This window comes from Ambystoma mexicanum, chromosome 7p (genome assembly GCF_040938575.1).
Source record: "Ambystoma mexicanum isolate Mex_15411 chromosome 7p, UKY_AmexF1_1, whole genome shotgun sequence".
NCBI classification, from domain to species: Eukaryota; Metazoa; Chordata; class Amphibia; order Caudata; family Ambystomatidae; genus Ambystoma; species Ambystoma mexicanum.
The window spans coordinates 218,576,406-218,603,334 of NC_090939.1; the positions used below are offsets into that span (position 1 = coordinate 218,576,406).

Consider the following 26,929-nt stretch of genomic DNA (forward strand, 5'->3'; position numbering starts at 1 on the left):
TCATCTACCTTGACAAATTTCTCACCAACCATGCCACACAAAGGTAATCCTAATCTATCCCTATGGACTTTCAAAAGAACTCTAGATTGCTCTAACAACTCGCTTGCCTTCACTGCAGCCAATACATCCTAGCACTTCGTGTACAGGACAAAGCCTTTTATAACCAATGGCCACTATGCCTTTGACCAAGACGACCTATCAACAAACATGCACACAGTACCTGGGTACTTTCAAACTACAGGTATCCACACAACAAAACAAACTTGCATGTGCCATCTTCTCCCACGAACTCTACCTCCCTTAGATCTGCCAGAGTTCAAATTATACAAATGGTAGCAGCGTGTGGTACAAATGCCATTAACTTTTTTAATACATTGTAACCATATGTGAATGCAATCTAGTAACTGAAAAATATAAATGCAAGAAGGAAAATAAAAAGAATATGCTTGGTCTGCTCGTCAAGTGACCTACCAACTGTTTAAGCACTGCAAATCAAAATTTTGTAGCAAAACCATTCTGGGTGCATTCAGTCCAATTTGTATAGACCAATCAGCGATTCACATATTGGAATACACAAATTGTAAAAAACTTACAATTCACAGATGTATGTATGTAGGCAACTAGAGGATGTAATCTAATTTTGGAGTTTCATGTCCAGCCGACTAATTACTTGTATAACTGCAGTTTTAACGCCTGAAAGACAGCTTAAGCCCAACTAAAGAATATAAAAATCAGTCAACTTCAAATTACTTAGTTCCTACAGAATACACATATTTAATAACCAATCCAACTGAGTAACTAGGAACACACTTGGTACAACCAACCCCTGCCCACAAATCCATAGAGAAAGTCATCTGTGCTTGGAGAAGAGGTGGGGCAGGCTGAAAAACTGCAACCAATAACATGGGAGGGTACCATAGAGCAGCAACCAAGACGCACTTCAGAGGAACTGTCAAACTAAACCAATTCCCCCCTTTCCTGCTCCTCCAACATAACACTATACAGGACTAGGGGCTAGCCACACTACCCAGAAACGCAGAACTGATCCAATCCTCGCACTCAACCAGACTCATGGAATAACCTTAGCAGGAACATACCCTTGCAAATAGTCAATCCATTGACACCAAACAAATGCACACTAACACAATACAATACTTCAGTCATCCGCAGCTCAGGACCCCCTTATGGATACAACCAACCAGTGTGCACAACCACAACCCTACTAACCTCATACGACCCACACACCCAACACAAACACTAGCACACATCTGAGGCACTGAGTTCTATCCATACGGTTACAAAAAGGCCTCTCAAACCAACTCGCATACACATGACAACGTACACAGACTCCAGTTCCTCCTGGTTCTGACCCCCATCATCCTATCTGCACTAACACAACCCGCCCTCTTTTGCAGAGCCATGTGAGCACCTGGAGACTGCCATACGGTGGTAGCAGAGCATGGTATGAAACATAACCATTCTGAAAATCTGATCTCATTGCAAGAAGCACTTTGGGCTTGTTTACATTTTATGGACATTATAACAGCAAGGAAGCCTGCATTTAGTAAAGAGACCAACCGAATCACCCAAAAAAGCCAATAGTAAATGTGCAAAGCAAACAAAAACAAAAAAAAACAAAAAAAAAAAAAAGAGGCACCCACCAGGGGTGCACCCTATCCCCCTTTTATATGCCTTGGCAATGGAACCTCTGGCCATTGCGATTAGGGTGGACCATGGGACCTCTGGGGTTCAGTGTGGCGATTGCGAATTCAAACTGTCCTTGTTCGCCGACGATATCCTGGCCTACTTGACTAACCTCCATGAATCTCCTCCTCACCTGCCCGACCTCATTAGCGTCTTTGGATCCTCCTCGGGGCTCAAGGTCAACATATCCAAGTCATGCATAATGCCCATGGGCGTTAGGGACCTCGAAACCAGAGGAAAATCTGAGGTGCATGGAATGAGAATAGAATAGGAGGCCACCTCATACTTGGGCATTTCTATCCCTAGGGACCTAGGTAAGCTATTTGAATCCAACTTTCCCCCCCGATTATGGCAAAGATTAGTAACGATCTTGTACGCTGGGCACCCCTCACTCTCGTGCTTTGGGTGCATGATCACGGTTAAAATTAAAGTTTTGCCCCTGCTTCTATCTCTTTTCGGCTTTTCATATTGTTATCCCGGAAGCTTTCTTCAAGTTATTACAGGCCCGGGTTCACCGTTTTATTTGGAATGGCAAAAGGGCAAGAATTACATTTTTAACCTTAACACTACCAAAAACATGTGGAGGGTTTGGTCTCCCAGACTTTAGGTTATACTATAAGGCAGCCCAGCTGCAAGTGACATTAGAACACATGAGGGACAACATGGGGACTTATTGGACCTATGTTGAGGACATTCACTCCCTTTGGAAAAAAGTTAGGGATCTGGTGGGCCTCTCCTAAATCCCTCCCTACACATCGCAAAACTCACCCAACCCTGGCCACCTTGTGGGTGTCGTGGAATCCAGACAAGGATAGGCTGCTCTCCTCTTGGCCGCCCCCCCCCCGACGTCCCTCTGGGGGCCCCCTTTGATCTAGGATCCAGGGGTTTTCACAATACACTGTCATGGTCGGACAAGGGGTTGGAGAGGGTAGCTCAGCTCTTCCGGCCAGGGTGTCTTCATCGAGTATGACCAGCTGTCCGAGGCAATGGGGGACAACCCGCCCTCAGTCTTCGAATATCTACGCCTCAAGGGGATTCTCACTCATCACAGATGGTAGACCGCCTTGATTCGCCCCCTTATCCCCTTCGAGAGAATTATGGTGGAATCCACAACTAGGAAGGGCTCCTTCTCTAGGATTTATAAAAGCTCTAATCACAGCTAAATTAGAGCGTAGACAGCGGTTTAAACGTATATGGGAGGAAAGGTTGGGGATGACTCTTGAGGAGCCAACGTGGAGGGTGTTCTTTAGGTCAATTGTTTTGGGGTCATTGTATACCTTGGCCATGGAGCACCGCTTCAAGATGCTTCATTCCGGGCACTTTCCCTCCCAATCACCCTGTCCAGAATGTTAGATGGTGTATCCCCACTATGCCCTAGAATGTGCACACAACGTGGTACTTGGTACCACATGTGGTGGGAGTGTCTGGGTGTCCTGGACCGAACTACTTAGCTGGATCGAAAAGATATTGTGGGCACGTGCCCGTCTCCACTCCCCCTGGAGATTCTCCTGGGTACACGTATGCCCTATTCTGAGATGTAAGCCTTTCCAAAGGTGGTCGTGGCGATGTTGAGAGCGGGGAGACTGGCTCGCGCTCAAAGATGGAAGAGCCCCTCCGCCCTCTCCAAGCTGAATGGCTCACTAAACTATGGACCATCTTTAAGTATGAAAAATGGTCTGCCATAACCAATAATGCAATGACCTCTTTTGTGCAGGATTGGACCGTTCTCCTGAATGATGAATGTGATTCAATGAGATTGTAACTGTTGTGCTACCAGAGCCATTGCTTGATCTGTTTTTTGCCCTGTGTAATTGGTATAATTCTTGACCTCACCATGTCAATCATCTCGAGCTGTCTTACCCCGTGTCTTGTTTCGCCCTAATGCTTTCTATATCCATCATCCAACTGGGCTTGGTAAGGTTATGTGCGGGGGGTGGAGGGGTGGGGGCTGAAATAAAGTCTAGCATTCTTCTACTGGTGTTCCATATTGTTGTCCTAGGGGTTACCCGTTTTTTTTAGTATGCCGAAATGCTCAAAAACAGTAACAAAAAAAAAATACAAAAAAAAAAAAACTTACCTATCTGGACTTTAAAGCAATAAGATGTCATCTTAGTTTTGCAAATAACCTCCTTTCTTTTGTAGTAGGTAGGTTGCTATCCTTGCTTTGTAAAGTGTCTGCAGAACAGTAGAAATAGTTTCTCGTCCCCCATAGCTCCACATTTGGATTGCTGGTCAGTCATTGTTCAACATAATAATGCTCCTGCAAAGTGAGAGAATGCAAACATTCTTTTAGACAAAATGCAGTTTAAATAAAATGTCCTTCATAGATTCAAATTAAAAAGGTTTCACCTACCAACAGACCAGGAATCCTAAACAATTAATTCTATAACTATACATTTCATTTAAGGAAATCCACAACCGGGCCAAAGCAGTGTGCACGCGGTTAACCCCTGGCCTCCAGTAGCCATATTAAAACCTGAACAATCACCAGTGCACGGACATCTAAACCATAGTGAGGAAGGCAGACAATTTCAATGGGGATCTATGAAAGACATGCTCTGGATTAGAATACAAATCACATCAAAAACACAAAGCTAGACTGCAACTCGCCACCTAATGCATGGTCCAACATTGCCAGCAGCCATTTAGCTCCCGTTTGTGGATAATATTAGCTTAGTTTGTCACAAACAGCTACCACAAATTACTTGGGACTCCTTGGGCCAACTTGTGCATAGAAACATACCTTGATTACATTACCTTTATGTTTGGGAATGTGATTAAAGAAGGTCTAGAACGCATCTTTATTACAATTAAAGCAGAATGGGTCATGAATATTAGAGAAAACAGTTTGCATCTAATCTTCAATAACAAAGTTATTCACTGTAGTGACTACCTTAATCCTAGTCCATAGTCCCCCTTTCCTCCATACTTGTGGGACATTGTCCTTTGGGACAGGAGCGCTTAGTTTTGTCCTATTATTTTTACACGGAGCCGCTGCAAGTGACCGTAACCACACCCTTCAGTCCTTTACTTTCGCCAGGTCTGAGACCATTTAAGTAACAATAGAAGGTACTTATTAGCGGGGACAGTGGGCTGGCGCATGGAGGAAAGGGGACTATGGACTAGAGTAAGGTAGTCAACATGGTAACTGTCCTACTCCTACAACAAGTCCCCTTTCATCCATACTTGTGGGAGATTCCAGCACTGACCATATGTATTACAGGTGTATGTAAATTTCCCTTATTGGAATACATTCTTGAGAACTGCCTGGCCAAATTGGACATCAGCCCCGGAGCTCAGGTCGAGACAGTAATGTTTGAAAAAAGTCAATGGGGAGGCCCACGTACCCGGCTTGGCAATTGACTCCCAAGGGACGTACTTTTGGAAGGCAACAGCAGCCACTTTGTTCCGGACCAGTTGTGGATGAATACCTTTAGGAGTTGAAGGCCTTGAATCTTGTAGGCCTCAGAAACACATGAAGCAGTCCAGCAGGAGATGGATGCTTTAGAGGCTGGTTTCCCATTGGGGTTACCAAATTTAACAAATAGTTGGGAAGAGCTTCTGATTTCGCTCGTCCTGTCGAGGTAGAACTTCAGAACCCATCTGATGTCTAGATTGTGCAGGACCCTTTCGGCATCAGAGACCGGGTTCACGAAGACCACCAGTAAAGATATAGACTGGTTCAAATGAAATTCCAAAACCACTTTAGAAAGGATGGGTGTGAGGCACCACCTAATCCTGAAGAAAAGTTAGGAACGGATGTTCCACAGAAAGACTGAAGCTCACTAATTCGTCTTGCAGATGGATGTTACTGCAATCAAAAAAGCAACCTTCCAAGACCAGTACTCGAGTACGGTAGTGGACATGGATTCAAAAGGCTTACGACATAATGCAGCGAGTACCACATTCAGATGCCTTTTGGGATGAGGGGCCCTAACCAGGGGAAAAAGAAGACCACCTGCAAAGTGTCTTGAGGACTGGATTAGGCAGCGAAAAGGAGAAGCTGTCTGTAGAAAGGGAAGCCGCAATGGTGGACAAATATGTCCTGCATGATAAGACATGTATGCCAGAGGCTACAAGGTCAGACACAAAAGACAAAACTGTCAATAGAAGCATGCCTTAGATCAAGCTCTTTGGCTGGACATCAATGGCAAAAACTGAGCCACTTGCTGCTGTATTGAGCTCTTGTAGCAGGCTTTCTTGCCGCTTGAACTATACGCACGTTGTCCTCCGAGAGGTTGAACTGCGCTAATGATCGGAACTCGGGCACCAGGCCGCCAAGCTGAACGATTGTGGGGAGGGGTGCCACAACTGGTATTCGCTCTGGTGAAGGTCGGGCATCTACGGCAACCTGATCGGGGCAGACACCGACAGGTGCTGCAGTTCCAAAAACCACAACTTGGTTGGCCGGCAAGGAACTATGAAGAGAAGAGTGCAGTTCGATGCACTAGTTTCCAGAGTGACCGATGAATCAGTGGCAAAGGAGGAAAAGCATAAGCTTTCATGTTGTCCCACAGGATCTCGAAGGGGTCCCCCAAGGAAGACTCCGAGCCCATCCCTGGAAGTATAAAGAGGAAGTTTCCTGTTCAATGATGTCGCAAAGAGGTCCACCTCTGGAGTACCCCATTGCTGAAAAATCTTGGTGAGAACTTCAGTGTTCATCTCCCACTCCTAATTTGCTGCAGATTAGCGGCCGAGTGATGTGACCCAGTATATACACAGCTTGGCGCCAGACATTGTGTTGGATAGCTCAATTCGATTTGGATAGCAAGGTCCACCAGGAGGGGAGACTTGGTGCCCCCCTGTTTGTTGATGTAAAACATGGCTGCAGAATTGTCAGTGCGAATTCGAACCACTGTTGGTGATGGAGGGTTGAAAAGCCGTAAGCGCCAGAAAAACTGCCAGCAGCTCCAGGTAATTGGTATGGAACCGCCCGTCTTGAGGAGTCCACAAATTGTGCACCTCGAGGTGACACAGGGTCACTCCCCACCCCAGAAAGGAGGAGTCTGTAGTAACCGTTGCTTGTGGGCAGGTCTCCTGGAAGGAGGTTCCCACTGAAAAGTGCTGGCGGTCGACCACCATTGAATATCAGCCATCATGCAGGATGGGACTGGAACCATCTTGGAATCCAGTTCCGTGGCATGGGACCAGCAGCTCCGAAAAGCAAGCAGAGTGCGTCTCATTTTCAGGTGTGCAAGAGGTAGACCTAAAAAGCAAGAATCCATGAGGCCCAAGAGTCTCTGGAAACGCCAAGCTGACGAGAGGACTGGAGGAAAAGCTGGCACATCGTCGAAAGGTTTGCAATCCTGTCCTCAGTCAGGAACACACTGGTGCCGACGGTATCCCAACGGAAAACCAGAAAGATCAGGTCTTGAGCGACGTCATCCCAAGATGGAACAGGAGCTGAATTAGTAGCCGTAGCAGCATGTGGGCAAGGACTGCGCAGGAGCAAATCGTCCAAATATGGATATACATGAACCCCTGCATGAGGAATGATGCGATGACCAACATCTTCGTAAAGACAACAGTGCCGAGACCAAACGGAAGCACACAATACTGGAAGTGTTCCTTCCCAACAGATAACCGCAGATCTTTTCAATGCGGGCTCCAAATCAGAATGTGCATGTATGCATTCTAAGGGTCTACCACGCTGAGCCAATCGCCCTTCCGGAGAAAGAACTCTCTCTGGCAGGGCATAATCGTCTTTAATTTCTCTTGGGGTAGAAAGATGGAAATCAGAGGTCGAGAATAATGCGCAGGCCAGCCTGGTTGGTGTGTGCACTAAACAGACAGGATTCGTAGCCCTCTCCTTGCTCCCTCAAAGGAACAGGTTCCACTGCTCTGAGATCTAGCAGTTTCTGTACCTCGGCTCTGAGGGAGGGCGACCCAGTCTGCCTGCTGGAGGGGAGGGCAGGGAGGGGTAGGGGTGAGGGACAAGCAGAAGCCCATCCGAGCGACTGACAAAACACATCGGTATTCGGCGATGGTCTGCCACACCTCCAGATGATACGAAATTAGTCCTCCCACTGGAGTCTGGTGTGACCGATGAAAAATATTTAGAAGTTTTAATCGGCAAAGAGACCACCCGTTGCCAAGAGGAGGCTGTTGGCCGAGAGACAAACTGGCCACTTTGCCGTTCACGGCAGGGCCCACCAGCTGGAGCATCTGCTCCAGCACACACAGAGGTCCTGAAAGCCTGTGAAACCCGAGAAGGACCACATTTGAGACCCCGGCCTCGGATTATAAGGTGTCTTTGCTAGAGATTTTGGAAGTGTCTACATGATGCGCCGCAGCTTCAAGTGGATCCTGCGCCAGAACCCTAGCATCAGATAAGCCGCCCCTTAAAAAGTCTTCGAGCCCATCAGGAGGAATACATTCCTGAAATTCGGCTAGCTCCTTACACAGTGACATTGGCAGCGGCCAGGATAAGCTCAAAATTAGCCTGATGCAGCTGAAGAGCCGAATTGGAAAAAACCCTCCCCCCCCCCAAATGGTGTCGAGAAGCTTGTACTACTGGCTTTTGGTATTGGGATGTCTAGAAATGCCATCATATCCAGCACCCAGTTGTGAAAAGCACTAAGAGCGGGGCGGTTCATAGTCATCCTTGTCCTCATCCAGTGAGGCAGGAACAGAAGACTAATCTGCCGTACATGGCGCCTCAGGCCCCAAAATGGGTGGTTGGCATAGAAACCAGTCTTTTCCTCAGGGGAAAGTGGAGGCAGCGGGGAGCAGGTTCAGGGGGCTTAGGATACATTTATTTAAACAAAATAGATCAGAATGCATATGTGTCTGAAACTAGCCAAAAAACACACCCTCAGATGAGGGTCGAGAAACTGGAGTGGGCAGAGGCTGCTCGGAAGGGTCATAAACATAGGATCGCAAAGAGGATGGCTGCCAGGATGGTCCCCCAGCAATAGGATCCATGTACATCAAAGGCTATGACGCATGAGGGAGCGAGACTGTATGCGGCAGCAGAGCCTGAGCATGCCAATCCATTGGAGGGCAGAACAGGTTTATATTTTTGACAGAACGTGCAAAGGGTTACTCTGCCCCAAAAAAACAGGCCCCTCAGCAACAACCGTGGTGACCGTTGAGGTAAGAGATAGTCAAAATGGCCAGCGTGGACCGCCAATTTGTCAATGCCTGAGGCAAACTGCGTCAGAGTGTGAGGCTGTAGTCACCACAGGGCAGTCAGGGGTCTTATATGCCATTTTAGCCTTGTGATATGATATGGCATTTGTAACGCGCCTATACACAAGTGTTTCAAGGCGCGACGAGGCAGGGAGGGGGGGGAACAGGGGGGGGAAGACAGACAACGATCCTACTAGGCCAGGTGTCATTCAGATCGCGCAAGTGCAGGGGTAAGGGGAAGGGAAGAAGTGCAAGGGGGGGAGGGGGGAGGTACAAGGGGGGGAGGGGGAAGTGCAGTACAAGGTAAGTAGAATAAAATAAATAATAAATAAGGAGGGCCAGCTGGTGGCAAGTGCAAGGTAAGTGCAGGTAAGTGCTGGAAAGGGGGGCCTGGAGGGATACAGAGACAGTCCCGCAGTGCAGGGGTTGCCAGGGGGGCAGTGCAAGTGGAGAGTGGCTGGGCCCAGGGTCGAGGAGAGTGGCCCAGTTGCAGATTCAGTGCAGTTTCAGCGAAGAATTAGCAGGGGAGAGAGAAAGCAGAAGCAAAGAGGAAGGTTTTGAGGTGCTTCCTGAACCGGAGAGGGTTCTCCTCAAGTTTCAGGGAGGCAGGAAGGCTGTTCCAGAGGGAGGCCCCTGCCGCGGAGAGAGATCTACCCCCAGCACGTTGCTTCGAGAAGCGGCTGACCCTGAGGGAGTTGGAGACGGATGAGCGAAGGGATCGGGAAGGAAGATATTTAGGAAGAGAGAGTTGAAGGTATTTAGGCCCCAGGCCCCAGAAGGCCTTGTGGACAATGCAGGGGGTTTTGAACTTTATCCTCGCAGCTACTGGGAGCCAGTGTAGAGATTTCAGTCCTGGAGAGATACGGTCCCTGGGCTTGAGGCCAAGGACAAGTCTCGCAGTTCTGTTCTGGATGAGTTGCAGAGGGCGGATAGTGGAGGCAGGCAGATGAAGATAGAGGCTGCTACAGTAGTCCAGCTTCGAGAGAACCAGGGCTCGGGAGACAGTGAGCTTCTGGGGGAAGGAGAGGAAGGGAAGAATACCTCTGAGGAGGTGCAGCTGGTAGTGTGACTTCTTAGAGACGTCGGATATATGCGGAGAGAAGGAGAGTGTGGAGTCGAAGATAACCCCGAGGTTTTTTGCCTTGCAGGTAGGAACAGGAAGAGGGCCAAGAGAGGGCGGCCAGAGAGCTGCAGGGAAGGAGGGGGTGGGTGTGCCGATGAGTAGAATCTCAGTCTTACTGGCATTAAGGCAGAGGTCATTGGCGGTAAGTTGAAGGGTCATGGGGCAGAGGGTGAGAGTTGGAGCTGCCTGAATAGCTGCTTAGTTTGTAGGCATGCATCAGAAGGTGGAATGCCTGCGATCCAATCCTCCTAATTGGCTGTGTGCCAAGAAGTGGCTGATTATGATCTTGGACTAAAGGCGGGTGATTTTGTTTTCCTGCCAATATGGTGGGAGTCTGCCACATTTAACCGTGTCACCGTATTGTGACAAGGAACCTCGGCAGAGTCAGTGCTGCAGATCTAGAGTACTCCGAGACCTAAGGGACTACTGATGAATTAGCCGGGGGACCTCGGTGGAGCCAGTACCGGAAGACTTGCAGAGCTTGACTGGCTTCTTTGCCCCCTCAACAGGATGGGTTTCACCACAGGCTGAGTGTGGGAAGGCTTAGAGTCAACCCCTGAAGCCAGGACACCAGCCCTTCAATCTTACTAGTGTTAGATATAGCCCCAAGAAGGGGAACCTTGGGAGGAACCACAGTACGTTTAGTCACCTTGAGAGGGACCTTGAGCCAAGTCTTTGTACACTTCCTTCCAGATGTGGAAACCTCAGGGCTGACCACAGTGACAACAGCCCCGGAAGTACTCGGCCTAGCTTTAGCCCCTGAAAGGGGAACATCGGAAGAAGATCTGGTTTCAGCAGCCCCTTTGCAGGGGTCCGCGGAGGAAACTCTGGAGCGCCTGTTAGATCCCTTTCAGGACACCTCCGGGAGATCCCTGGTAATAGAGCCACTTGAGCCCCACCAAGACCCAGAACACCCCAAGAAGGAGACCCCTGGCCTGGGTGCCCTGAAAAAAAAAACGTACTATCCGTTACCTTTTTTCTTCAATGAACTGCTGTAACTGTGGATGAGGAATCCGCTAGAACCCCACCTCACATGGCGAAGTGCTCGAATGGAGAGGGAGTCACAATAGAAGCACCAGTCCCACTGGTGTGCCGGGACCCAAGCACAACAGAGTGGGGATCCGCCCTCACAAAAACATTTGCACCATGAACAGGACACGAATCCCAGATGCTCTTGCATTGATGGAGGAAAAGGACCGTGGAAGCAGAGCAGGAATGAAGGACAAGGGAACAAAAAAAAAAGATGCAATTGCGTCCGACCCTGACCATGCAGAGAAAAGTACTGAAGGGGGATGTGTAAGACGGAGGTCAGAAAGGTGGGACTATGGTCCCGTGCGGTGGACCCACATAAAATAAAGTTACTCACCGTAGTGACCACCTTACTCCTAGTCCATAGTCCCCTTTCCGCCATACTTATGGGACATTCCTCAGTCCTGTGGGACGGGACCAGAGCACTTTGTAAAAGCATAATTATTTTAGTCCTTCCTCTCTCTACGCAGAGTACAGCACGCGGCCGTAACCCCGCCCATCTCGGCTCCGCCCCGCGCATCGCCCATCAATCCTTTTCTATCGCCAGGTCATAGACCTTTAAGCAATAACAGAGGAACCAAATTAGAGGGGATGGCGAGCGTATGGAGGAAAGGGGACTATGGACTATGAGTAAGGTGGTCACTACAGTGAGTAACCTGGTTATACTCCTACGTCCTGTCTCCTTTCCTCCATACTTATGGGAGATTCCAAAGCACTTCTCACAAGAAATACGGGTGGATGGAAAAACCCCTTACTGAAAAAGGTTCTTCAGCACAGGCTGGCCACCCTGAACATCAGATCTGGGGCTAAGGTCTAGACAATAGTGTTTACAAAAGGCTGACGGGGTGGCCCAAGTAGCCGCCTTAGCGATGGTCTCCCAGGGGACATATTTCTGGAAGGCAACTGCAGCTGCCTTGCCATGCACCAGGTGTGCATGAATGCCTTCAGGAGGCTGCAGTCCTTGGAATGTGCAAGACTCCGTAATACAGGCAGCGATCCATCTGGAGCTAGTCGCCTTGGAGGCCGGCTTACCTTGTGGATTACCAAAGGTCACCAACAGTTGAGAACTCCTAAACTCGGATGTTCTGTCCAAACAATGCAGAACCCTTTCCGCTTCTGAAGCAGGGTTCGGAAAGAAGACCGGGAGGGAGACTGACTGATTCAGATGGAAATCAGAGACCACCTTCGGCAGGAAAGAAGGGTTTGTCCGTAGGACCACCTTATACCTCTGTAAAACCAAGAAGGGATGCTCCACCGGCAAAGCCTGGAGCTCACTCACACGCCTTGCTGAAGTAACGGCAACCAAAAAGGACACCTTATACGACAGGTGCTTGAGGTCCACCATGGCCATTGGTTCGAAAGGTTTATGGCACAACGCCGTAAGGACCACGTTCAGATCCCACACCGGGTGCGGTTTGCGAACCGGGGGATAAAGGCCAGGCAAACCTGCAAAATGCATCTTAACCACTGAATTAGAGTAAAAGCATTGATCCGTAGATAGGTAGGCGGATACCGCAGAAAAATAACTCCTGCATGACAGCATGTGAATGCCCGACTCTGCTAGGTGGGACACGAATGACAGTACAGTGTCAATCGTAGCCACCCTTGTGTCCAGTTGTTTGTCCAAGCACCAATGACAGAATCTGAGCCATTTGCTTCTATACCGAGACCTAGTCAAGGGTTTCCTGGCTGCTTCAATAATGCGCATGTTATCCGCAGACAGGTTGCAATGTTCTAAAGACCTGAACTCAGGCACCATGCCGCCAAGCTGAACGATTGTGGGAAGGGGTGCCACAGCTGTTGGTCCCCCTGGTGAAGAAGATCGGGAGTCACCAGCAGTCTGATCGGTGGACACCGACAGATGCTGAAGTTCTAAGAACCAGAGCCTGGCCGGCCACCGGGCACAGGGCTATGAGCAGAAGAGAGCAGTTCACGGTGTTCTTCAGCTTGCAAATCGTCCGAAGAATCAGAGGCGGGAAAGCATAGGCCCTCATGTTGTGGCAAGTAATCTCAAGCACATCCCCCAGCGAGGAGGCTCCCAGACCAATTCTGGAAGCATACAGAGGACGTTTGTTTGCCGCTGTTGCGAAGAGGTCCAAATCCGGTGTGCCCCAACGCAGAAAAATCCATGAAAGGATCTCCGCCTTCAGCTCCCACTTGTAGCTGACCATCGTCCGCAAACTGAGGGCATCTGCCATGACGTTCAGCTGGCCCGGAATGTGTACTGCTACCAGCCAGACAACACGACGAAACGCCCACTCCCCAATCTGGATGGACAGGTCCACAAGAGGGGGAGACTTGGTGCCCTCTTGCTTGTCAATGTATTACATCAACACCACATTGTCCGTGCGGATACGGACCATCTTTTTGGCAATGATCGGTCTGAACACCTTGAGCGCTAAGAAAATCTCCAGATGATTTATGTGAAAGAGCTTGTCCTGGGGCGACCAAAGGTCCTAGACCTGAAGATCCAATGTCGCACCCCACCCCAGAAGGGAGGAGTCCGTTGTGATCATTACGATCAGGGCTGGGTCCTGAAAACCCGCACCCACCGACAGGTTGCTGAGAGACGACCACCACTCCAGGTCCGCTCTCATGGAAGCCGGCATCAATATCAACTTGGAGCCCGGGTCCACAGCCTGCCGCCAAGAACTCTGAAGAGCCATTTGAGTCCACCTCATCTTGAGATGAGCGAGAGGTAGAGCCAATACGCATGAGGCCCAGAAGCCTCTGGAACAACTAGGCCGACATGCTCTCCGACTGGGCAAACATCTGAACATGGCCAACAGATCCGCCATTCTGTCCCCAGACAGGTAAACTCTGGAGTCGATCGTGTTCCAGCAAAAAAAACAGAAAGATAAGTCCTGAGAGACCGTCATGGAAGATTTCCGCCAGTTCACCGACAGCCCGAGATGGAACAAGAGCTGGAGGAGAGACTGAAGATTGCACGTGGCTTTCAACGGGCAAGGACTGCGTAGAAGCCAGTCGTCCAAATACGGATACACATGGATATCCTGCAGATGAAGATAGGCCGCAATCACTGACATCTTCGGAAAGACACGCGGTACTGAGCTGAGGCCAAAAGGAAGCACTCGAAACTGGAAGTGCTCCTCTCCCACAGAGAAACCAAGATATCTCCGGTGTGGATTCCAGGTCGGAATATGGATGGTCCACCACGCTGAGCCAATCGCCCATCTGCAAAGAGGACCATATCTGGCCAGGCATGATCATCTTAAATTTCTCTTGGGGTAGGAAAAGATTGAACTGGAAAAGGTCTAGGACGGTGCGTAGGCCAGCCTGGTTGGGTTTGGGCACTTTAAACAGATGGGAGTAGAAGCCCTCCCCTCGCTCTGCGAGGGGAACGGGTTCCACAGCTCTGACGTCCAGCAGTTTCTGAACCTTGGCTTTTAGGGAGGACTACCCCGACTGCTGGAAAGGAGGGTTGAAGGGTGGAGTAGGGGGTAAGGGTAGGCCCGCCCGAGCGACAAGACCACCAGTCCTCGGTGATGGTCTACCACGCCTCCCAATGAGACGCAATGCGTCCTCCCACCGGGGTCTCGTGCGAGCATGGAGAACCCTCATTTGGCTGGTTTTTCGGTGGTGTTACCACCTGAATCCGAGGAGGCGGCTGAGGAGCGGGAGAAAAAAAAAAAAAAAAAAAAAAGAGTCCGTTGCAGCCTCCTGCGGGAATTACCCAAAGGGGTATCCACTCTGCAGGATTTCCGGTCTAGAAACCCCCTGAAACCAGAGGAAAGCCATCTTTGCGACAACCGCCTTTGGGTCCTAAAAGGGGTTTTAACCAGGACAGACAAGGACTTGGCCGTCTGGGTGCTGTCCTTTGTTTTGGTGAGCTCTACATCCATCGAGGAATGAAAAAGCTCCTTACCATCAAACGAAAGGTCCAACACCTTGTCCTGCACCTCCTTTGAGAACTTGGTGGCGTGCAACCAAGCCTGCTGAGAGGCATCAACCCCAAGTATAAGGCCCCGGCCGAAGTGTCAACATGGTGAGCCGCGGCCTCCAGCAGATACTGGGCCAAGACCCTGCCATCCGATAATCATGCCTTATAGTCTTCCAACCTCTCAACCGGAATGAACTCCTCGAACTCCGCCAGACCTTTCCACATCTTCATGTTCACCCCCACTAACACCAGTTCTGCATTGGCCTGCCGTAGCTGCAGGGCCGAGTTAGCAAAGATCTTCCTCCCAAGGGAGTCGAGAAGCTTGTCCTCTTTCCCCAGGACCCGAGTAGCCGTCGTAGAAGAGGATGCCACAGGCCTGGAGGACAAGAAGCTAGAGCCACCTCTTCTGAAGAATGCAGCCTGTAGCACGCGTTAGGAACAAGTTACTTACCTGTAACTGTTGTTCTCCAGCATGGGTCTGGCATGGATTCACATGCTCATGAATATTCCCCGTCGTCAGGCTGGGAATCCTCGGTAAAGAAAAAACCAGTATCAGTTTCGTTTCTGATCTGTCTTTCGTAGTAACAACCAATCACTGGTCTCTGCGTCATACTGACCACAGCCAATGACTGCCCTCTACCTAAGCACCGCCTCTGGCAGCCATCTTCAGATTTGGAAGCACGTGAAGTGGCAGTATGACCAAGTGAAGAGCCGCAGAGGGGTAGGCGGGAGGGTTCGCATGTGAATCCATGCCAGACCCATGCTGGAGAACAACAGTTACAGGTAAGTAACTTGTTCCTTCTCCAGCATGGGGTCTGGCATGGATTCACATGCTCATGAATAAAGAATACATAGCAGTACACACATGCACAACCACGGGAGGTGGCAAAGGCTCAACATTAAGCATTGCATCAAACTCAACATTAAGCATCTTACCTCCTCACCAGGCTCACCTCAGGCGAACAGGTTGCGCAGCACTGCTTGGCCGACCCTGGACTCCTCCCTGGAATCCCAATCGACGCAGTAGAACTTCGTGAAGGTGTGCGTCGACCTCCACGTAGCAGCCCTGCATATGTCCAGCAGGGGCACACCAGAAAGGAACGCCGTGGTAGCTGCGATCGCTCTGGTGGAATGGGCTCTCGGACGGCCCGGGCAGCGGTCGGTTTGCTAACCGATGACAGTACATGATACAGCCGGAGAGCCATCTGGAAATGGAAGCCTTCGAGAGAGCCTTCCCCTGATTGACAGGTCCAAAGTTCACAAAGAGTTGTGACGTCTTCCGAAAACACTTCGTGCGGTCCACGTAGAACTTCAGCGCTCTAGCCACATCCAGCGAGTGCAAAGTCCTCTCAGCCGGCGACGAAGGCGACGGGAAGAATACAGGCAACACCAAGGGTTCGTTGAGATGGAAGTCGGACGGTACCTTGGGCATGAAGGAGGGGTGCGTCCTGAGCACCACCCTCGTGTCGTGAAAAGTCAAGTACGGGGCCTTGCAGGAAAGGGCCTGGATCTCTCCCACCCGTCGTGCGGAGGTGATGGCCACAAGAAACGCTGTCTTCCACGACAGAAACTTCAACGGGGCCGAGTGCAGAGGCTCGAACGGAGGTCCCATGAGCTTGGTCAGCACCACGTTGAGCTCCCACGCCGGGGCCGGAGCCTTCACCGGCGGGAACGATCTGAACAGTCCCTTCATGAACTCTTTCACCAGACGATGAGACCACAAGGACGTCCGTCCCGTGGTCCTGGTGTATCGGGAGATCGCAGCCAGATGAATCTTGATGGACGCGTGTGCCAGTCCAGCTTTGGCCAGCGTCAGCAGGTACGGCAGAACTTGGGGAGCCGTAATCCGTAGAGGGTTAATCTTCTGTGCGTGGCACCAGACAGAGAACCTCTTCCATTTGTGTCCGCAGCATTTAAGAGTCGAGGACGCCCTGGCCTTTGCAAGAACCTCTCTGCAATCGGCCGGTATGTCGTATCCTCCAAACTCTAGCGCTGCAGGAGCCAGGCCTGCAAGTTCAGCGATTTCGGGTCGTGGTGAAGGATGGCGCCTCCTTCCCTGGAGAGCAGATCCGCGTCCACCGGCAGCTTGATTGGCGGGGACGCTGACAAGTCCAGAAGGTCCGGGAACCATATCTGCCTCGGCCACGCAGGTGCGACGAGGATCATCCTGCACCGTGACCTCTTGAGCTGGTTGACGAGCCGGATTAGCAGTGGCAAAGGAGGGAACGCGTAGAGGAACAGGCCCTCCCAGGGGAACAAGAAAGCATCGCCCATGCTCCTCGCCTGGGGAAACCTGTTGGCGAACCTCCGGCACTTGGAGTTCGTCGCCGTCGCGAACAGGTCGATCTGGGGTGTGCCCCACCGTCGGAAGAGGCGATCCACTAGATCCTGCCGTAGTTCCCACTCGTGGCACGAGCGCAGCTCCCTGCTGAGTGAGTCGGCGATGGTGTTTTTTATCCCTGCCAGATGAAACGGCACCAGAAACATCCCTTGGGCGACTGCCCAATGCCACAGGTCCTGCGCCTCCTTGGACAGTGCTGGGGACCTGGTTCCGCCCTGTTTTCTGATGTAAAACATGGTGGTGGTGTCGGTGAAGATCCTCACCACCTTGCCCTTGAGGGACGGAAGGAAGGACCCGAGGGCCCAAAACACTGCACGGAGCTCCAGGACGTTGATATGTAAGGATTTCTCCGTCGGGAGCCAAAGGCCCCTTGCGTGTAGATTTTCGGTGTGCGCTCCCCACCCTTCCAGGGAGGCATCCGTGGTCACTGTCTCCTGGTGGGCTGGGGTCTGGAAGGACATGCCCGCCGTCAGATGCGCGCGGTTGTCCCACCACCGGATCGCTCGTCGGAAACTCTCGTCGTGTGATCCTTTCCTCGAAGCTGCCCGTCGTTTGGATCCAGCGCGCGTCCAGGAACTCCTGCAACGGGCGCATCCGGAGCCTGCACATGGGAATGAGGTAGATGCAGGAAGACATCATTCCGAGGAGGGACTTGATGGACCTCACCTTGGCCGCGTCGGCCACCAGCATCCGTTGCACCTTGCCCAGGATGGTCCTGGTCCTCTCCTCCGACGGGGAGGCCAGAAGGGACACTGTGTTGAGCCTCGCTCCCAGAAACAGAGCGTCTTGCGCGGGTACCAGGTGGGATTTGGCGTAGTTCACGGAGAATCCCAGGTCCGTGAGAAGTTGGACGGTCCTTGCCGTGTGAACCACGGCGAGCTCCCTCGTCTTGGCTCGGATGAGCCAGTCGTCCAGGTAGGGGTAGACGTGGATCCCCTCGCGGCGCAGCTGCGCCGCCACCGGTGCGAGGCACTTGGTGAACACCCTGGGTGCCGACCGTAGACCGAAGGGGAGGGCTTTGAACTGGTAATGACGCCCTTGGACCACAAACCTGAGGAATTTTCGGTGCCCCTTTAGGATGGGAATATGGAAGTAGGCATCCTCCAAATCCAACGACGACAGGAAGTCTCCTTCCTCCAGCTGACCCAGGACGTGCTGGAGGGTGACCATCCGGAACTTTTGCGCCTTGATGAACTTGTTCAGACGTCGCAGGTCCAGGATGGGGCGCCATCCCCCCGTCTTCTTCTTCACGAGGAAGTATCTCGAGTACACTCCGGAGCCCCGAAGCCTCTTTGGGACGAGTTCGATGGCGCCCTTCCTGAGCATCGCCTTTACCTCCAGGAGAAGTTGAGGGGCGTGAAGTTCTTTCCTGGCCACGGGGGGGACGCGTGGACACCTTCTTTGAAACTCGAGCGCGTGGCCCCGGGCCAAGGCGTCCAGCACCCAACGGTCGTTGGAGATGGACTCCCACACGCTGACGAAGCTCGCCAGCCGGCCTCCCACCGGGGTGCTTCGGTGGGGGCCCGACCCCACGGTCGGTTCAATCCTGCTTGGACGAGGCTTTGCCGCCTTGACCTCCTTGGCAACGACGGCGGAGTCCGCCAGACTTGCCTCGTCCTCTGTAGGCCTCCTGAGACGACGAGCGGGCCGCTTGACGGTAGGTGGAGAAACCGCCGCCGGAACCTTTGGAGGCGCCCTTGCCTCCGCTGCTCCGAAAGGGCGTCCGTCGTTGCTGCAGAACTCCCAGGGCCCGGGCCGTCTCAGTGTCCGCTTTAATGGCCTGAAGGGAATCGTCCACTGTTTTGCCAAACAGGTTGTTCCCATCGAAGGGCATGTCCAGGACTCTGGTCTGAACGTCTTGACGGAAGTCCGTAGCCTTGAGCCATCCACGCCGCCTAAGGCAAACGCCGTTGCCCAACTGGCGGAACCCAGTGTCGGCGATGTCCGTCGCAACGGTAATGGCGTGGTCCGAAGCCACCTCACCTTCCTGCAGGATCTCCAGGGCTTCTGTCCTCTTGTCGTCCGGCAGGAAGTCCAGCAGGGGAGCCAGCAGGGGAGCCAGTTTGTACCAGAGCTCCCTGTCGTAGCGGGCCACGATAGCCAAGGCGTTGGCCGCTTTAATCGTCGTCGCTGCCGACGAAATGACTCTGCGTCCCATAGCGTCCAATTTCTTTCCCTCACCGTCCGGTGGGGAAGTCGATGTGGAGGCCGCACCCCCCCCCCGCTTTCTTCCTGGCCGCCGCGGAGACGACGGAGTCCGGGGTAGGCTGCGCCCGGAGGCACAGGGGGGCCGTGTCCGGGACCCGGTACTTCTTCTCGTACCGGTCTCTTCTAGCTGGCGTCGTGGAAGGGTTCTTGAGGAGGGTGAGGCCCTCATCCCAAATGTCGTCCAATAGAGGCACTGAGAGGACCGTCTTCCTCTTGGCCTCGCGCCGCTGATAAAGGAAACCTTCCTTCTTCTCCTCAGGGCAGAGTTGAAAAAGCTCGGATGCCCTGGAGATCATGGAGTGGAACGATCCAATCTCGTCGGGCGGAGAAGCCCTGGTGGGAGGCGACGACGGTACATCCTCGTCGTATACCTCGTCGTCCGTACCCGTTGCTGCCGTGTCAGTCCCCGTATCATCCCCTCGGGTGGACGGGGAGGAGGGCTGGAAGGGGCGCGACGGCTGAAAAGGAGGCGGAGGGTGGATCCTTCTTTTCTTGGTAGGGGGAACACCAGAAGGTCCCGGTTCTGGGTCCCCCGACGGGAGAGGTTCCGTCGGCAACGGTAGTCTCGTCCTTATCTCTGAGCATAAGGACTGTATAGCCAACAAAATGGCCGCCGAGTTGTCTCGCGGCGCTGGCAGAGGGGAATCCGACGGGCGATCAGGGACCCCGTCAGTACCCTCGACGATGTCGTCGTCACCTGCGTCGGGATCCATCCCGACGGGTCGGTCTTCTTCCACGCCGAGGCCGTGGCTTAAGACTTCGACCAGCTCCTCCTCCGAGGTTGAGGCCGAATCTACGACGACGCCCTGCCCCCCCTTTTTCTTCCCCACGGGGGATTTCACGGGGGTCCTATCGATGGGCACAAAAGATGACTCCCTCCGAGGTGGCAGGGAGACTCTGAGCCCCGAGGTCGCCACCACTGGTGTAGCCTGCACAGGCTGAGCCAGGGCCGCCGCGACAGTTTCGATAGAGGGCTTGGCCGGATGGATTAAGGCCTTCACCACCTTAGGTGCGCTCACCGCCTTATCCTTGAGGGGGGGGGACACCGCCTCGCTCCCCCTCCGATGGGGCCTTCGAGCTCGACCGGGGCCTCTACAGGCGCTTCGCCGGGTGCTCGGCCTTCCTCTTACCCGACCCAGAGCGTTGGCTCGTGGTTGATGGTGCCGTGGAGGGTGCGCCCTGCCTGGCGCCCGTAGAGCCCGACCGTTCGGCGCTCCCGGTGCCAGCGGACTCGCGGTGCTTGGCCTTATGTTGGACCCCCGTCGCCGGGGCGTCCTCAAAGGACTTAGAAGACCGCTCAGATTTCTTCTTCTTCCATGACCGGGCCTGAGAAACTTCTGGAGTCCTCCAAAAGCGTAGCTCGACGAATCTTCACCCTTGAGGGGCGCAGACGAATCCGACACGGGTCCCCGTTGATCGGATAGTAAGTCGGTGGAGCTTGAGGCTCTTTTGACCGAAAAAAACGAAGTTTTTGAGAAAAAACGTGAAAAAATAGCACTAACGCTCGAGAGCAATAGCACGAGGATCCCAACACATGAACGTGCGGTAAAAATCTGAAGATGGCTGCCAGAGGCGGTGCTTAGGTAGAGGGCAGTCATTGGCTGTGGTCAGTATGACGCAGAGACCAGTGATTGGTTGTTACTACGAAAGACAGATCAGAAACGAAACTGATACTGGTTTTTTCTTTACCGAGGATTCCCAGCCTGACGACGGGGAATATTCATGAGCATGTGAATCCATGCCAGACCCCATGCTGGAGAAATTTTCTTATTGACGAAAATTCCAGAGTGTGGTTTTTCCCAGACTCTGTAGACCTCGGCCAAAACGCTCGAAGGAGACAAAGTGAACGCCCCGAAAGCACACCACCCTGCGGAGTGGGTGCCTCAGGCACTGGAACATCCAATAGGCACATCATGTCCAGTACCCGGTCGTGAAAAGCTCTAATAGAGCGGGACTGGTGCTCGCTGTCCTGATCGCCCTGCGCATCATCCGACAGGTCAGGGTCCTGCTGAGCCACGTCGGGCACTGCCTTGTCCACGGGGGACAACGGAGGCAAGGGCGGAAGGATCGGGGGAGGCACCGTAGGCTAGGACGGCGCCGACGGAACCACCGGAGGCGCGGGTGGAGCCGGAGGCGCAGGCAGGCATATCTCCCTAAAAAGACCCTTGAAATACTCCCTTATGGGGTCAGTACGCATGAGTACCTGAAACTTGCCGGAAAAAAAATTAATTTTAAAAAAGGACCTCCGGACAAAGCTTTGGAGCTGCCGGAGAAGGCCTCTGAGGGGGGGGGGATAATTCCATGGACACAGAGGTGAGGGTTGACAAGCCAGCCCATCCCTGAGGTGTCCACATAAATCAAGGGTGCAGAACCCACAGGCAGCGAGATGTGTGGAAGGGGCATCTGAGCGTTCCAGTCGTAAACTAACAGAACAGGTGCGCAAAAGGAACCTTCTGTTCACCTACAGAACCGCTCCCCACACCTGAGGCCGATGGCGTAGTTGTAGGAGAAGCACCCAAAATGGCCACCGTGGTCGTGGCGGGAACGGCCACCATTTTGCCGTCACCTATGGGGAACTGCGGCACGTGTGGAAGGCAGGGGTCCCCGCCGGTGGATCAGGGGGTCTGTATTTGAGCCTTTACACAAGGAACCTCGGCTGAACCGGTACTATGTGGCCTGGAATGTTTCTGCGACATACCAATAGCCAAATTAGCCTTCACAGGAAGGACCTCGGCACTGCCGGTAAAGGAGGAAGTTTGGTTCGAACACCCACTCCTTGCACCCTCAACAGTTCTGGCGTTGCCACAAGATCGGGAACGGTGAGAAACAGCCTTCAACGAAAAGGCCTCCACAGGCCTCTCAGAACGGTTTGTTTCCTTAGCCTCGATACGAGGGACCTCGGACCCAAGTCCGGTAGCAGCCTTTCCACAGCGGGCCTCAAACATACGTTCGTATCACCAAGCCCAGCTTAGGCCTCGGGCGCACCCCGGTACGAAGGAAGCCGATAAAGAGGCCTCGGAGCGAGCTTTTGTACCCCACGACTCAGTAGAACTAGCTCTACAAGCAACCCCCACAGGAGGGGCCTCAGAGTGTACTCGGTATCCAAAGGCCCCTTACAGAGACCCTTGGAGAAAACTCTGGTACACTTTTTAGGCCCAGAAGGCACCTCGGGGCAAGCCCCGGTGAGAGCGGTCAACACTCCTCCCGGACCGGGAAGACCCTGGGAAGGTGTCTTCTGGCCAGGGTGCTCCAAAAAATAAGGTACTTACCGGGCGTTTCTTCTTTTCGTCGATGAAGGATTGAAAATGCGAAGGAGGAGTACGCTGGAACACCTCCTCCCACCACTAACTGACGTTGAAGTGCCCGGACCGAAAGGGAATCACAATAGAAACAGGAGTCCGAATGGTGATCTGGACCCAAACACAAACAAATAGGATGGGGATCCGCCCTCGCGAAGTGTCGGTGACACGAGGAACAATCCGGAAAGTCTAGTTTAAATGACAGACAAGTACGCAATCGCTAGCGAGAGCCAGAGAGGAGGGAAAAAAAGGGAAGAAATTCTTCCGCAGATACAAGTGCGTCCATACCCGAACGAGCGGAGAAAAGGACTGATGGGCGATGCAGAGCCGAGATGGGCGGGGTTACGGCCGCATGCTGTACCCCGCGTAGAGCGAGAGGAAGGACTAAAATTTTTGCACAATGTTGATGCTTTTACAAAGTGCTCCGGTCCTGTCCCACAGGACGGAGGAATGTCCCATAAGTATGGAGGAAAGTGGAGGGGACGTGGGAGTATATCTTACTCCTAGTCCATAGTCCCCTTTCCTCCATACTAGGGGGACATTCCGTCCGTTAGGACGGGACCGGAGCACTTTTTTCAAAAAGCATAAAAAAATTGAAAGTTTGTTGTCCTCATTTTACACGGGGTACCACAAGCGGCCGTAAACCTGGCCGCCTGATCTCCCCCACATGTATCGCCCTTCAGTCCTTCTCCATCGCCAGGTCTGAAACCATTTACGCAATAAAGGATTCTTATTAGAGGGGACAGCGGGCGTATGGAAGAAAGGGGACTATGGACTAGGAGTAAGGTAGTCACTACGGTGAATAACTTTGCTATGCTCCTACGTCCCATCCCCTTTCCTCCTTTCTTGTGCGAGATTTCCAAGCACTCCTTACAGACAATACGGGTGGATGGAAACTCCTTACTGAAAAAGTTATTTAAGAACAGCCTGGCCGAATTAAGCATCGGCCCTGGAGCTCAGGTCCAAGCAGTAATGGTTACAAAAAGCAGATGGGGAGGGGCCACGTAGCCACTTTGGCAATGGTTTCCCCGGGTAACATTTCTGGAAGACAACAGCAGCCACTTTGCCATGTAGAAGATGGGCATGAATGCCCTTTGGAGCTTGAAGGCCCTGAATGGTATAACTCTGAGATAGAGGAGGAAAACCATCAGTAGACAGTAGCTTTTGAAGCGGGTTTCCCTTTCGGGTCTCCAAAGGAAACAGAGCTGGGAGGAGCCCGCCCCCCCCCCCCCCCCCCCCCCGCCCGCCACCCCCAGGTTCAGTTCTGTCCAGATAGAACTTCAGAGCTTGTCAGACATCCAAATTGTGTAATTGTAATGGTTTATTCATTTACAATGTGTACCGGGCCTGTAGGCATCTGGGCTCAGAGCAGGTTACAAGGTTACACATGACAGGATATCAAAGTACAGAAATATACAATATGCAGATATATACAGGAGAATGAGGCACCAATGTGCATATATACAATGGAATAGATTCCTTGGTTACGGTTTCAAAATTTCAAATACTCAGCATCTGAGGCCGGGTTCGGAAAAAAGACAGGCAATTATATAAATTGATTCAAATGGAAATCCGTCACTACTTTAGGAAGGAAAGAAGTAGGAGTGCGGAGCACAACCTTGTCCTTATGGAAGGTGAGGAACGGATGTTCCACAGAAAGCTTGGAGCTCGCTTACTCGCCTTGCCAAAGTTACTGCAATCAGAAAAGCTACGTTCCATGAGCGGTACTCTAGATCCACCATGGCCATGGATTCAAATGGTTTATAGCATAAGGCGTTGAGGACCACATTCAAATCCCATTTTGGATGAGGATTGCGTACAGGTGCAAAAAGATACAAAATGTCTTTTAATGACTGGTTTTGTCAAAGAAAAGTAACAGTTGTCAGTGGACAGGTAGGTGGCAATAGCTGACAATTAAGTCCTACAAGACAAGACTGCCAGAAGCTGCCAGATGCGATATGAACAAGAACAGTGTCATTCATAGCATGTCTGGGGTCCAGCTGCTTTGCTAAACAGCAGTGGCAAAAACGGAGCCACTTGCTCCAATACGGAGACCTCAGAGGGTTTCCTGGCCGTTGGAAAATGCGCATATTGTCTTCGGACAAGTTTAACTGCCCTAAGAATTTGAATATAGGCACCAGGCCGCCAAGTTGAATAATTGTGTGGAGGGGTGCCACATCTGCTGATAGCACTGGTGAAGCAGGTTGGGAATCAACTGCAGTCTGATCGGAGGACAAATACAGATGCTGAATTTCCGAGAACCAGAATCTGGCTGGCCACCAAGGAGCTAGGAACAGTAGAGTGCAATTCGATGCAAACCTGAGTTTGCAAAGTGACCGATGAATCAGAAGAAGAGGCGGGAAGGCATAGGTCTTCATGTTGTGCCACGGAATTGCAAGAGCGTCTCCGAGTCCGCTCCTGGATGCATAAAGAGGAAGTATCCTGTTTGCAGAAGTCGCAAAGAGGTCCACTTCTGGAGTGCCCCATTGACGAAAGATGGTGGAAAGGACCTCAGTGTTCAGATCCCACTCGTAGCTGGCCACTGTCGGCTGAGTGAGTCTGCAGTCTCATTGAATTGACCCAGAATGTGTACCGTCAGTAGCTAAATGCCATGGTGGATCTCCCATTCCCAAATTTGAATGGCAAGGTCCACAAGAGGTGGTGATTTGGTGCCACCCAGCTTGTTGATATAAAACATCGACACTGGTTTGTCCGTGCAGATGCGGACCACCCTGTTCGTGATGGACAGTTGAAAAGCTTTCAGCGCCAGAAATACAGCCAGGAGTTCCAAATAATTTATATGAAACAGGCTGTCCTGCAGCGTCCATAGATCGAAAACTTGGAGATGATCTAGTGTCCCTCCCCTCCCCAGAAGGGAGGAGTCAGTGGTAATCGTCACTTGTGGGCAGGGCTCCTGAAATGAGGCCCTCACGGCAAGATTGTTGGTTGAAGACCACCATAGCAGATCCAAAGAGCCAGCCAAGTACACCTCATTTTGAGACGTGCAAGAGGAAGAGCAAGTACGCACGAAGGCATGAGCCCCAGAAGTCTCTCGAACCACCAAGCTTTGACTGGATGAAGAGCTGACACGTGGCCGCAGTCCTGTCCGCCATCAGGTACACCCTGAATCGACCATGTTCAACGAAAACCCAGGATAATTAGGTCTTGGAAGACGGTCACAGAAGATTTCCGCCAGTTCACTAACAGCCCAAGATGGAACAGGAGCTGGAGGAGAGACTGGGGACTGCTCTAAGCCGTCAGTGGACAAGGGCTGCGTAGGAGTCAGTCGTCCAAATACATGAACACCCTGTAGCCGAAGGAAAGCTGCGATGATCGTCATCTTAGTAAAGAGACACAGCGCCGAGCAGAGACCAAAGGGAGTACACGGAACTGGGAATGTTCTCCTACCAGGGAGAACTGCAGTTATTTCCGATGCGGCCTCCATATCATGATGTGCATATACTCATCCTGAAGGTCCACTACACTGAGCCAGTTGCCTTTCCGAAGAGAGGACTTTATTTGGCAGGGCGTGATCTTTAATTTCTCTTGGGGAAGAGAAAGGTTGAACTGGGAAAGATAGAGGATAGTGCGCAGGCCAGTCAGGTTGGGTTTGGGCACTCAGACGAGAGTAGAAGCCCTCCTCTTGCTCCCCAAGGGGAACGGGTTCCACCGCCCAGAGGTCTAGAAGTTTCTGTACCGCGGCTCTGAGGGAGAGCATCACAGCCTGTTGGAAGGGAGGGTTGAAGGGTGGGTTAGAGGAGAGGGACAAGCGAAAGCCCACCCGAGCTATGGCAAAATCGATTGGTCTTTGGGGGTTGTTTGCCACACCTCCAGATGAGACGAGATTCGTCCTCCCACCAGAGTCATGTTACCGACAAAAAATATAATTTTGCAGATTTGTCAGCAGGGAGGCTACCTGGCCCTGGAGAAGAGGCTGAGGGCCAAGAAAAAAACAGACCACCCTGCCGTTGTTCGACAGGTGCCGACAAACCGGAGCTTCAGTTCTGTGCGCATGGTGGTCCTGAAATTCGCTGAAGCCAGAGAAGGATTGAGACAGACCCTGACCTCTGTGTATAAGGGGCCTTAGCTGGGACCTTCGCCAGGACCGACAAAGATTTGGTGGTTTGGGTGCTCGCCTTGGTCTTTGTAAGTTCCTCATCCGTAGAAGAATGAAACTATTCCTAGCCATCGAA

General features: G+C 52.1%; 1 protein-coding gene across 3 annotated transcripts in view; it reads right to left on the minus strand.

The window, feature by feature from the left end:
* DYRK1A (dual specificity tyrosine phosphorylation regulated kinase 1A) overlaps window positions 1-26,929 on the minus strand; it is a 1,390,196-nt gene that overhangs the window by 1,228,196 nt on the left and 135,071 nt on the right. For all 3 annotated transcript variants that reach the window (XM_069636083.1, XM_069636082.1, XM_069636084.1), the window contains exon 2: window positions 3,782-3,964. The gene's annotated coding sequence lies outside the window, so the exon portion shown is untranslated. The remainder of the gene's footprint in view (window positions 1-3,781; window positions 3,965-26,929) is intronic.